The following is a 12,299-nucleotide window of genomic DNA, read 5'->3' as shown; positions in this document are numbered from 1 at the left end:
CACCATTGTGATGAATGTGATCACAGAAACGGCCCAGTGCAATTAACATGTCAGGAAGTCTCCCATCGCCTTTAAAAAGACCATCAAGGGGTAAACATTCTCTGTCTTCATGATTGAATGCTTGCTATAGATTTTAAACATGTATTTACGCAAACGGGTGTACTAACCAAATAGCAGAGTGTGTGAAGATATCAGGACTGCGGTCTGTCACTGAAGCGGTGAAGTGGTGAGCCAAGCCAGATGGGGGCTTGGTTCTAATCCACGCGGTTCTAGTCCACTTGGTTCTAGTCCACATCTAGTTCATATGGCTTAACTTCAACGTAAGGTCTAGAGTACTTATGATCCGACCCATCCCTGTGAGTCCTTGGTCCACTGAACCCATCCCTGTGAGTCTGTGTTCCTTGTAGGAGTCGAGGCATTGAGGATTAAAAAAAAATTTTAAGGACTTGGGCGCTATGAAACACATGGGATGTTTGATTAGAAGCGGGAGATGTAATCACCCGTTGTCATAGTAGAGTTTATGTGTTCATGGCTCCTAGCATGCAAGTCGTTTGATATGATCGAGTAAATATTAGATTGAGCTCACAGGATAAGAAAAATAAAAAGTTAGCCACGTTTTCTGGCCACTTCTTGCTCAGCTCAAGCGTTATGTGTACATGCGAGTCTCCTCATAAGTTCAGCTTTGTTCCGTTAAATGTAAAATAAATGACTTATATTCTGCCTTCCAAACCTGTTTGGAGGCTTTATCTGTGGGAATGAGAGCAGGAAGGGGCAGCTTCCATGTGACTGGTTCCCCATGATCGTAACACACCTCTTAGAGGAAAACAAAGCCTTCCCCTCTGCTCAAAATAACTTGCATACAACGCAACACCCATTGCGTGGATACCGTATAGAATCCACACGCCAGTGCTAAGGCTGCCACTCAGCACCTGGGTGGCTTCATGGGTCCTACAGGCAAGGACGCAGGGGGGTGCCGCTGAAACCGGTTTGCTCTAGAGTTTGATGCCGCCGCTACATGCCATGAATGAGACTTCTGAATATGTTCTTCTACTTCTTTTGTTTCTTGGCAGATTACCAATATATATATATATCTTTTTTTTCTCGTATACCGCAACAAACTGGACAGGAGTGTGTAATACTGCACGTCGTAGAACTCATGAGTGTGTGTGGTGATGGCTGGTTTAACCTGCTGCACGTTGTTTGCTCAATGCACAACAGGTCTCCCCCAGCCCAGAGTCTAATCAGTCTGACTCGGACCAGGTGAGGCTGCCTAAACTAGCCTTCAACCACACACTCCACAATACTATTAATTACTCAGTCTAGTACATACTTGGGCCCGATTTCAATGCGCCCCTTGCCCCTACCACTTAGCCCTACCCCTCAGTTTTGGGTGTTCACGTGCAGGGGCAGGGTAGGGGTAGGAATACTCAAACCCAGTCTTATAAGACATCTCCCAGAATATCTTGCGAGTCATTGGCGAGTGACGAAGGCGGCACGATCAACAAAAGAAAACAACAAGCTTATTTACTTTGTTTATAAGCTTGTGAATAAACCTTTGTGTTATCTTAGTTGAATGTTGTTTCAATGTATTGAAGACCATTTCTTCTCACGTAGCTGCTGGCACATGAAGTCCAGTAGCTAAGTGCTGCCCTTGTTACTCCTCTAGAACCAGTGCAGACTGGCAGGTCAGAGCACGGGCTGCTGGCCCAGCGGGCATAAAGCTAGTGAACTATCTTTTCTTGCCAAAGCTGCTTTGATCGTTTCCTCATCGTCCGATGTTGCTAGTCTAAAACATTCGCTAAATGTGCGGTTTTATAGGACGGATCGTTCTGCAGCGATATCAACAATTTTCTTTGAACTTCTATTATAAAAAAAAAAACCTGCTGAGCACCTGCTCAGTGTGACCCCGTGACGCGATTCTGTAAGCTATCAAAACAAGACTTCCCATATTACCTAAGGGGGAGGTCCTTGATGGGCACACCAATTTGTAAGCTTCTAGGGTTCTCTGAAGCGGATTGTTTTCTAAAAGTAGGCGTGGCCTGCACTGATATATGGCCGACTCTTCAGCCACGGGACAGGTATTTATAACTCAAACACTGTAGCAGTAGTTAATTACGCAAAATAGGGAGAAAGAAAAAGTAAAACAATAATCAGACACATGATTACAAAAGTGTGGCTTGCTCTACGACCAACCTATGGAAGCCCATTCCCGCCAGTAAAAAAAAAAAATTAATACATTTAAAAAAAAAAAATCTAAAAAAATCTCCATTGTAAGTCATAATTATGAGATAAAAAGTCGAAATTATGAGATAAAAAGTCGAAATTAAGAGATATGAAGTGCGCATGCGCTCTAGGTGCGCTGTTTTCAAGGGTCCCTTCATCGTCACCATCATCGCTGGCATCCCCAACCATGCAAAAGACAAGCAACCCTGAATAAGGTAAGAATTACAGCTATCAGTGTGCGAAATACCTCAGTGTGCGAAATACCCGTCCATATTCGGGGGGGTCCCCATCTCCCGATTTTTGCGCAATACCGATCTAAATGTTGTCAATATGCAGTAGGCCTATCAGTACAATATTTCATGAATGCAAGCCAAGACAATCAGTCTATAGTCTACATGACATCGCAAACGCACACACCAACACTTTTTCGTAATCCAACATAGTATTCATAGCAACACTGACATAGGAGGTTGCATTGGCTAAAGTTGTTTGGATACACGTTGTTTTATAACAAGAGGCAAAGTTGTGCATTACAATGCAGACACGACAATAATTGGCACCAATCTGGTGCATTTACAGAGCAATCAACTGAATAAATGCCGCTGAATTAATCGGAGACTGGCACGCAATCCGTGCACTTGCAAATGAGAGCCTGCAGTGTATAACCGATCGTGTGACATTATTTAACCATCCATCTACAGCAAATATGATCAGACAGATAGGCCTACGTATTGAACACATAGGCCTACACAAAGCACATTCGTCTAACCGTGGATGTGAATCCAAATTGTGTGGGTGATACGTTCAAGCGCTTTTGCTTGCTAGCCATTTTTAGTATAACTCGACAGTTATACTAGTCTTTACGCTGTTTGGCGCGCATGGCTAATTTGCATAGAGCACAGGACTGGCTGGCTCCGCTCGGCAAAAAATAGAAAATGTTTTGAATTCTGAATACTGGACATGGTGAGCATAAAACATTTAAGTGACCATTAATATATATATTATATATATGTATTATTTTTTTTTACAAAATTTGAGACCCCCCTCAAATTTTGCTTTTGAGGCTTTCAGGGGGGCTCATGGTTCAATCGGGGGGGTCGAGCCCCCCCCGGACCCCCCCGTATTTCGCACACTGCTGTTCCTGTAGCTTTGAAAATGTAGGCCAGCTATTTATTTAGTAGGCTACGTTCACACCAATATTAAAAACAGTGTCAGTACAGGTCTGCATGCGTCTGGTTATACTACGTAATGTGCTGTAGACACAGAGCCCTCTCCGTTGACGTAGAGCCTACGTGCGAATCCAATATTTTTTGACTATCCGTCGAGGCAACGGAGACGGACGGAGACGGCAAGGGCTGTGATTGGTCCTCTAACAAAATCATTTCCGGAATCACTTTTCCCGGTTTGACTTGCACCTTATTTACTTTGTACATTGTTTACTTTGCACATTAAGGACTAATAAAACACCAAATAATATTAGACAATATTATTTCAATTGCATGGTTAATAGTCAACATATAAGATCGATCGGGAGGCGAATTGCATTGCGTATCCGACATCCCGACGGAGAACTGTGAATGCTCGATGGGTCTCCGGAGTCACGCCTCTTGCATACTACCTCCGTCGACGGATGGGCGAGGGCGTGTCTGACGTATGGGGGAGTAGTCTTTGTGGACGCAGCCTGCCGCCAATCAAAAAATTAGCGGGTAGCTCTTCCGCTGCTATTTGACACATGTAAACAAACAATCCATCTCCGCTGATCACAGTGATGGAGGAGTGAAAACACCGTGCACCTTGTCAGAGACACAGTTTGGTAATCTGCTACTCACAATAATACTCATAATACGCATGTGTTGAGCATAGACTGTAAAATAAATTCAGTGGTGGGGAGCCGTTATGTCATAGTCTCCACGGGGTAAGGCTTTGCTAGTTTACACGGTGACGCTGTAGTTATGTATTCAAAAATGTCAGCCCCCCCAAAACACTGTCGAACCTTAATGTCCTGTCTGTCTGTAACTTAATGTTGTACTGTTGTCTAATAGTTCTCTCTTGAGAATGAGACTCCTGTCTCAATGAGATTACAAGTATAAATACAGGTTAAATAAAAAACAACAAAGCTTCATGCAAGCTAATTATACCATTCACAAGGTGGCAACAAAAGACCACTCTATTACAGTCTCAAACATATTTAGACAGTTTGAAATGTAGCCTACCTAATAATTCAATGCTCTGTTTCCATTATTACCAGTATGGGTAGCTTTAGAAAATCAGAAAACCAAGAGCCATTCTTCATAGGTGAAGAATTTAGAGCACACTAAGAGGTTTTGTCTTTGTTTTCTATTAAAACATGAAATTACCTGTGACGAAAGATTATTGTGTACAGATCAGCTGTATTTAATTTATTTAAGTAATATTAAAGTTTAGATTTTATTCAACAGGGAAGCAGAGGTTTTCTGAACAGTCAAACAATGGATGAGCTAAGTGATTACTTAAGATCCCGGCATGTGCCAGAGGAAGACATACAGCGAATGGAACAGGAGAAGGTAGTAAATATAGGAAATACTTAATTTTGACAAATCACACATGAACATTAAAAAACCGTTTGGAAGAGCTTTGTAAATAATATCTGGTGCTGTATATGCAGGTTGTTCATTGTTTTAATTTCCTAAAAAGTCATGAAATATTTTTTTTATTTTACTTTATTTTAGATTGATTCCAGTGTCATACACTTGATGACAGATGACCAGCTAGGAGAGTATCTGCCATCCTATGGTGATCGGCTGGCAGTTTTTGGATTCTGCAGACGAAAGGAAAAAGAACCCAGCAGGCGCAAGTCAAAAATCTTTGAGCGTCTCAGAGGAAGGCTCTCAAAAAACAAAGGTGATCACGTGTCTGAGAGAGAGCATCAAACACCTCCAAAGAACGCTAAGAAAAGTCAGAGAAAAATTGAGTTGGGATGGATGCATTTCAGAGAAGGAGAATTTGTGCAGGTACGCACCAAAAAGGGTGGGGGAACCAGAAAAGAGAGTGTCACAAAGGACAGTAAAAAACAGAACTTGATTGAAAAGGCTCTGAGGTTGTTTTTTCCAGATGGGAAAAATCCAGAGGGGAGAACTTGCTGATTTTGACATTGATTTAACGGACTTCCAGAAGCATTCATTGGATGGTGGTATCACAGTCGGGGAACTATATGAGAAGACAAAGTTACCTGTCTTACGTTTCTATTTAACAACCAAGAAAAGAAAAAATACCAGTGACATAAATCTGGAGGAAGACAACATTGATGCAACTGAAGGTGAAACGACACACGACAGACCTGATATCTATGGCTACTCTCCAGACACGTCTGCAACAGACGCTGTAGAGATAAGTACTGCAGATGTCATCTTTGTTGGAAACAGCACAGTATTTCCAAATGCAAGCAGTCAAAGTGTTTCCCTTCTTTCCACCACCACAGTCGACCAAACTGATACATGTAGTTTGCCAGAAGGTGAAACATTACTTCAGGTTTGTGCGTTAGAAGACAGCGACATTGTAACTTTCCACACAGAGAGCTTTTCTGGGATGGAGTACTCCAGTCTTGACGACACCTTGCCTCTCTCTCAGGCACTGTCTACTGGATCACTCCTGCCTCCTTCCATGAACATGTTGCAGGAACAAGCCAATCAAAGAGAGAGAGTGAAGAAAATTATTGTTCTTCATCGTGGACAGATTCTTAGAGAACTTATTCAAGTGTTTTCTGAGCAAAGTATCCTGAAGGATGACTTGAGCTTTAGAGTTATTCTTCCCAATGGAAAGTTTGAAAATGCAGTGGATGATGGAGGTGTTTTGAGGGATGTACTGTCAGAATTCTGGAATGACTTTTATGAACAGTGCACTCTGGGAAATTGCTTCAAAGTGCCATACCTACGTCATGATTTTGGTCAACAAGAATGGGAGAGTGTAGGCCGAATTATTACATTTGGCTGGCAAAAAGAGAAGTACCTTCCTGTAAAACTTGCACCTGTACTTCTGGAGCAAGCTGTTTTGGGCTTTGTGGAGAGTGATCTTGTGGACAACTTTCTCAAGTATGTCTCAGAGTCTGAGCGAGTGATCTTTGAATCTTGTTGTTCAGATTTTGAAAGTGTGGACCAAGAAGAATTGTTGGACATCATGGATATCCACAAACGCCGGAGGCTTCCAGCAGCAGATAACATTGAGCAAATCTTGAGGGAGCTTGCTCACCAAAAACTGATTCAAGAGCCTGCCTTTGTCATTGAACAGTGGAGCAACATCCTTGCACCTGTTAGGTCAGAGCTGAAAGAGATTGCAGCAGTGTATGAAGAACTACAACCAACATCACGAAAGATCGCAAAATCAATTACCTACCCTAGTACCCAGAATGCCCTGGAGAAACAAATGGTCAAGTATGTAAGTGCATACCTTAGGGAGTCAGACATCCAGCACCTCTCATTTTTCCTCAGATTTTGCACTGGGTCAGACTTGTTCACAGGAAAGAGCATCACTGTCAGTTTCACACAAGTTCAGGGATTTCAGAGAAGACCAATTGCTCATACATGTGGCTGTTACTTGGAGTTGCCAGTCAGTTACGACAACTACCCAGATTTTCGACATGAAATGAACAAAGTATTAGAGAGCAACGTGTGGGTAATGGACATTGTCTAAGGTACAAAGATTTCAGCTAAAAGGAACTGGACTGCCATTAGATGTTCATGTTTAGGCTTTGTAAGATTTTAGACTTTTGGCTTATGAAGGAAGTACTACAGCTACAACTGTTTAACCTGTCACAGCTTTAATGTACTGTCCACATTTTTCTGCTGCTTTTGCCACTTTTGTTTTGTTGACTTTATTTTTTTAGATGGTCAACATGTGTTTTTAAGTGGTATGTTTAAATGCAGAACAATTACTGTGAATACTTTATTGTTTATATTGCTAGACTTCACCAATAAGTCTAAATTATCTTTTTTCAAACATATGGTTATTAAATGGATCACATTGTAATGTATAGGACTTTTGGAATCTAAAAGACAACAACCAGCTTCACAGTTCTTTCTAAGAAAACACCCCTTTACATCAGATACACTCAATATTTAGTGCACAGTACTAAATGATCAAAGGTCAAAATAAATTGCTTTTGAGTCTGCTAACTTGCATTTGTTTTAAAATTGTATTTCTTTACCCGTCATGTTCAAAATACTGTTGTGAAAAATGCGCTGTAATTGTTTAAGTAGTTTGAAAAACTTCACCTAAGCAACAAAAAAGATAAACTGTCAGTAATTTTCTTACTGAATTTAAGTTCAGAATGTTATTTCAGCACCTTAATCTCAACATAGGTTGATTGAAAGTGTATTTGATTATTTTGTTTACAACAAAACAAGTACATGTCACATAGTAGTCCAACCTTGTAATCATTTACGTTTTCTCTTTTTAATTTTACGTTGTAAGCATATTTTGTCTTACTCCATTCAGGTTCTGTTGTTTTTATTCACCAAAATACAGTTTGGCATTTCAAAAACATTCAAACAACAGCCTAAAGATGGGTTACTTTCAAATCTCCCTGCTGTTAAATTAAATTGCAGTTGAAGCAGAAACATGCAGTTTTGTATACTGTGTTTGTTTAAACATTTGAATAAATGTATTAAGTTATTACATGTGTGGATTTTGCATTTTTACTCAATTCTTAGACATTCAATGTTAAGAAAACAAAGTGATTTGTTTGTTTACATTCAGTATTTCAGTTCGTCCTTGAATGAAACGGGAAATAGAAGTTAATGATCTAGATCTAGTTCATTGTTGATCAGCTGTCTGAGTTCAATATACAGGTTAACTGTTTCAAACACATTATTTGTTAATGTCAGATTATATTCTGACATCAGTTCAACACAGCTATGGAACACATCTTCATCACATGGGAAGTCCTTGAAGGCACACTCTTCAAGGCAGACTTGAACCCTCGCCAGGTCCAGATGGTGCAAGCAGTCTCTGCCGCCGTACAGGTGAGGGACAGCATGCAATATGGAGGGACGTCCATGGGGTGATCGTGAGTTGTGGACTCGACGGATTCTGTGGTTGTTCCAGGTCGATACAACCTCATTAAGCTCTTCCTATAGGCAAATCATATACAGTTTATATAAATAGTAGGCATTGGTGATTACTGTCTAAGTCAAGTAGTCCTGACAGTGCGATTTGTCTTCTGATCATAACATGGTGGGTTGGCACAAAAATAAAATTGCAGCAGTGCAATACATTTTATATTTCACAGCTATCAAAATGTTAAGGGGCTGTTACATCATTATGTCATGCCATTTTTTACACAGGTAGGCCTACATTTAAAAATTATGCCTACTGCTACTTGGAATACCTCAACCCACATTATTATTGCTAACCAGAAACAATAACATAAGTATTAATCTTTCTCTGCACAGAACATAGGCAATAACTTTTATACATATGATCATTTGTGGCTCTTAAAAATATTATTAGTTCCCTTCTTTATCTCATAATGTGTGAACTACCTGTATTGTTTGAAGAAAGCAGAACTGGATCAAAGACTTGTCCAAGAAGTTGTCTGAGAAGTAGCCGTCTGCTCTCAGTTTGTCAAATAGGTCCATCCAAAACTTGACACATTCACTTCGCAAGGTCAGCCACCATCGTTCAATTCGCTGGTTTCCAGTGCTTGGACCAAAGGTTACACTGTCTGTTTCAGATTGGTTAGCAGGAAAATGCATAAACCGTTGCATTTCAGCCATATGGCCATTCTCTGTTCCTAAATCCAGTCTGAGTCTGGCAGGGCACCCACCAGCATTGATCACAGCATCCATAAAGTAGCCAGCGATGATCTTTGGGTCACTGTTTGTTTTATAAGCTTCAAGCCATATCATCTTCCTGGAAAACCCATCAATGCCTCCGCTGATAGCAATTCCAAATGGCTTAAGCTTGTCATAGCCATCGATGTGCCAAACATAGTTTGGACCACAGCTGTGGTAAACATGTCTTCGCAGTCTGTTTCTTGACCTCAGATCAACACCTTCACCATCCAATAACTGTAGCAATATTCGAACTGTTTCTCTGTCAGTCACAATTCCATGTAACCAACATTTTTGATGCATCCACCTGTAACCATGGCACTGACCAGATGTTTCTAGTTGCTGTTCAATGAAGGTTGCCACCTCATCCACATCCGTTTTATTCTTTCTCCGCCAGAGCTGCTTCTTGCTTAAAATCCTTTCAAGGGTGCGTTTGCTTAGTACAATCCCATGTGATTCAGCAAGCAAAGTAAGTATTTCATCAGTTGTAAAGCCACGTTTAAAGAAGTCCTCAATGTACTCACAATCCATTTCCCTAGGCTTAAGAGCTGCTACTACGTCTGCTGTGAGAAAGTATCTCATTATTATGACTTTTTTATCTCATAATTTCGACTTTTTATCTCATAATGTTGACTTTGTATCTCATAATTTCGACTTATATCTCATTATTATGACTTTTTATCTCGTAATTTCGACTTTTTATCTTAACTTACAATGGGGATTCTTTTATTTTTTTTTATTTTAATTTTTTTTTATTTTTTTTACTGGCGGGAATGGGCTTCCATACCAACCTAATAACACACAGGAGGTGTTATTAGGAAACTGGAATAGGTGCATTCCTCAACTCCACCCCAGGGGACTGGTTCTGTGGTCTGGCATAACTGCTGAGCTGGGTGGGTTTGTGGGTTACCCTTAAACAACTTGTGTGTTTGTATGTGTATGTGTGTGTGTGTGTGTGTGTGTGTGTGTGTGTGTGTGTGTGTGTCTGTGTGTGTCTAAAAAAATCATATTTGTCATTGTGTTAAGGAGTAATCAGTTCTTCAGTCAAAAGCTGTACCAAATTGGCTAATGCATCGTTTGGACAGGATACAAACAACAATGTTTTGAGGAAATTGGGACAATTAGGTAATCTAATCATATGAAGGGTGGAGGCCATGCAAAGGGAAATGTGATTGAGGGTGGTGGGATAGGGAGACTGTGGGTGGAGCCATGTTCCTCACTCGGACATAAGGACACTGGGCAGCTAGAAAACACATGAGCTCCAAGTATCCCCCATGCTACTCATCTCAACACATCCTCACTTTTCCTTCAAATACTTTTCCATTGTTTCGCTTCTGTATGCATTAAGTCCACTTCTGCATCTCAATGGAGAGCATTCAGACCCTCTGTTTTTAGTGGAGAACAGTTACTTATGGTATCATATTTACTACTGTACAAGAGAGACTGACGAGTTCAGGTTGTCACAAAAGGACGCAATTTGAGATGATGTTTATGACTTTAATGAGTCAATATGTTGGTATAGTTGCAACCACAGTTATCAAACAGTCCTATCAAGCCTTTTGTGCTGAAATTGCAGCATTAACTAAAATTTGCGTCAACGTTTCGGTCTTGAAATCAAGAGGGTGTTTGACTACATGTGACATGTTCTTGGAAGTGATGAGGCAGCAGGGGAATCAGATGGGGGGGGGTCGGGGAAGATGCAGTTCTGATTGGATGACAAGTGCCCCTGAAGAACTATAATAACAGAGGCATCAGCTGCACTTGACGGCTAAGTGACGGAGACTTAAGATAAATATTTGATCAGGTAAGTCAAATTTGTTTTATTGTGTCGAATGCACTTCTCCTTAAATGGTCTTTTTGTCAGATGTGCAAATTATTAGCACCTTTAGTGTCATTGCTTGTAGGCTACACATGCAAATTAGAAAGCACAGTTTTTTCTATCTCTGCGACAGTCTAACCTTATATTGTATTGTTTTATTACTCTAGGAAAATGGGGCGAATTGAAAGTAGTTGGACTCTTGCGACTGCGCTCGCCCTGCTCCTAGTCCTGTTTTACCCCGCGAGATGTTTGTGTGAAGACGACACAGATCTCAAAGCCCTCATGCAGGTAGAGGGTTGATCCGTTCGTTAGGAGAAAATACGTGCACGTTTACCTCCTCGTCTCAACCTTATTGTGGGTGCTTCTGGTTCTGCTGCAGAATGCTCACCGTGGAGACTGCAAGGGCTTGAGGAGGTTCATTGCCCGGGACATGGACTGTGCTGACTGCTTCGTGGGTCTAATAGGGAGAAGTGCAGGTAGGAATGAATTAATGAAGTGACACGTGAATAGAACGTGTAAAATGAATGAATGCATGGACATGCTGATTAATGGATGAACGAATAAACATGGTAATTGGATGAATTAGTTGAGTGAAGGGAGGGATTCCCTCCCTTCACTCAACGCTGTACCGGAGCACTAACTGTACCGTCTTTTTTAACAGACCACAGAAGCACTCCATCAAGGAAACGTATGAAATCAAATTAGTTGATCAATAATCAATGATTCAATATCTAAACAAGATCTAAATAGCTTCTCCTCCGTAGGCGAGGACGGCTTCAGCGGCCTCATGGGACGGAGAAGTTCACAAACAAGTGAGTGTCACCAATAATAATGTCATAATACTATATAATAATATTAACTTATGAAATGACTGGGTCGTACTGTGTTCAGTGTTCATAGAACATGGTCTTGTTAAATAAGTAGCAAGCACCATGTGGATAGTTGTTCCTCTGTTGCCATAAGGCCGATAAGAGATATCACCTGCAGTATTTCACATGATGGCTCTTTGCCTCTGGGCAGGGCAGGGCCAGCCAACGCCAGGAAGGGGAGGCCTCACCCAACACAGATGGCTAAGGTAACTATTATTATACATCTATCTATATCTATATCATTGTCTTGCAATTTTTTTTTATTATGGGTAATATTAACCATAGCATTGGCTACACGAGACATTGGTCAAAAGAATGTCAAAGTGGCAATCATTAAATCCCACATCAGCATAACTAAAATAGGCAGACTTCCAATGTCTAGCAGGCCGTCAGCGGGATGTGGCTGTGTCAGGGCTGTAGGACACTGAGCCACCAACAGGTTGAGGTCCTTCTCCTCTCCTTTGTGTACATTGGGTGTGTCACCCACAGGAGGAGAAAGGCAATTAACTCCAACAGCAGCTAATTTTCCAGCAGAGCGTCTGCACGCTCGACGATTTGCTTTACGATCGAACGGCTGCCGCT

The sequence above is a fragment of the Pollachius pollachius genome (genome assembly GCF_949987615.1).
Source record: "Pollachius pollachius genome assembly, chromosome: 12".
NCBI lineage: Eukaryota > Metazoa > Chordata > Actinopteri > Gadiformes > Gadidae > Pollachius > Pollachius pollachius.
The sequence above is the reverse complement of the archived record's forward strand: the minus strand, read 5'-3'. Positions refer to the sequence as shown.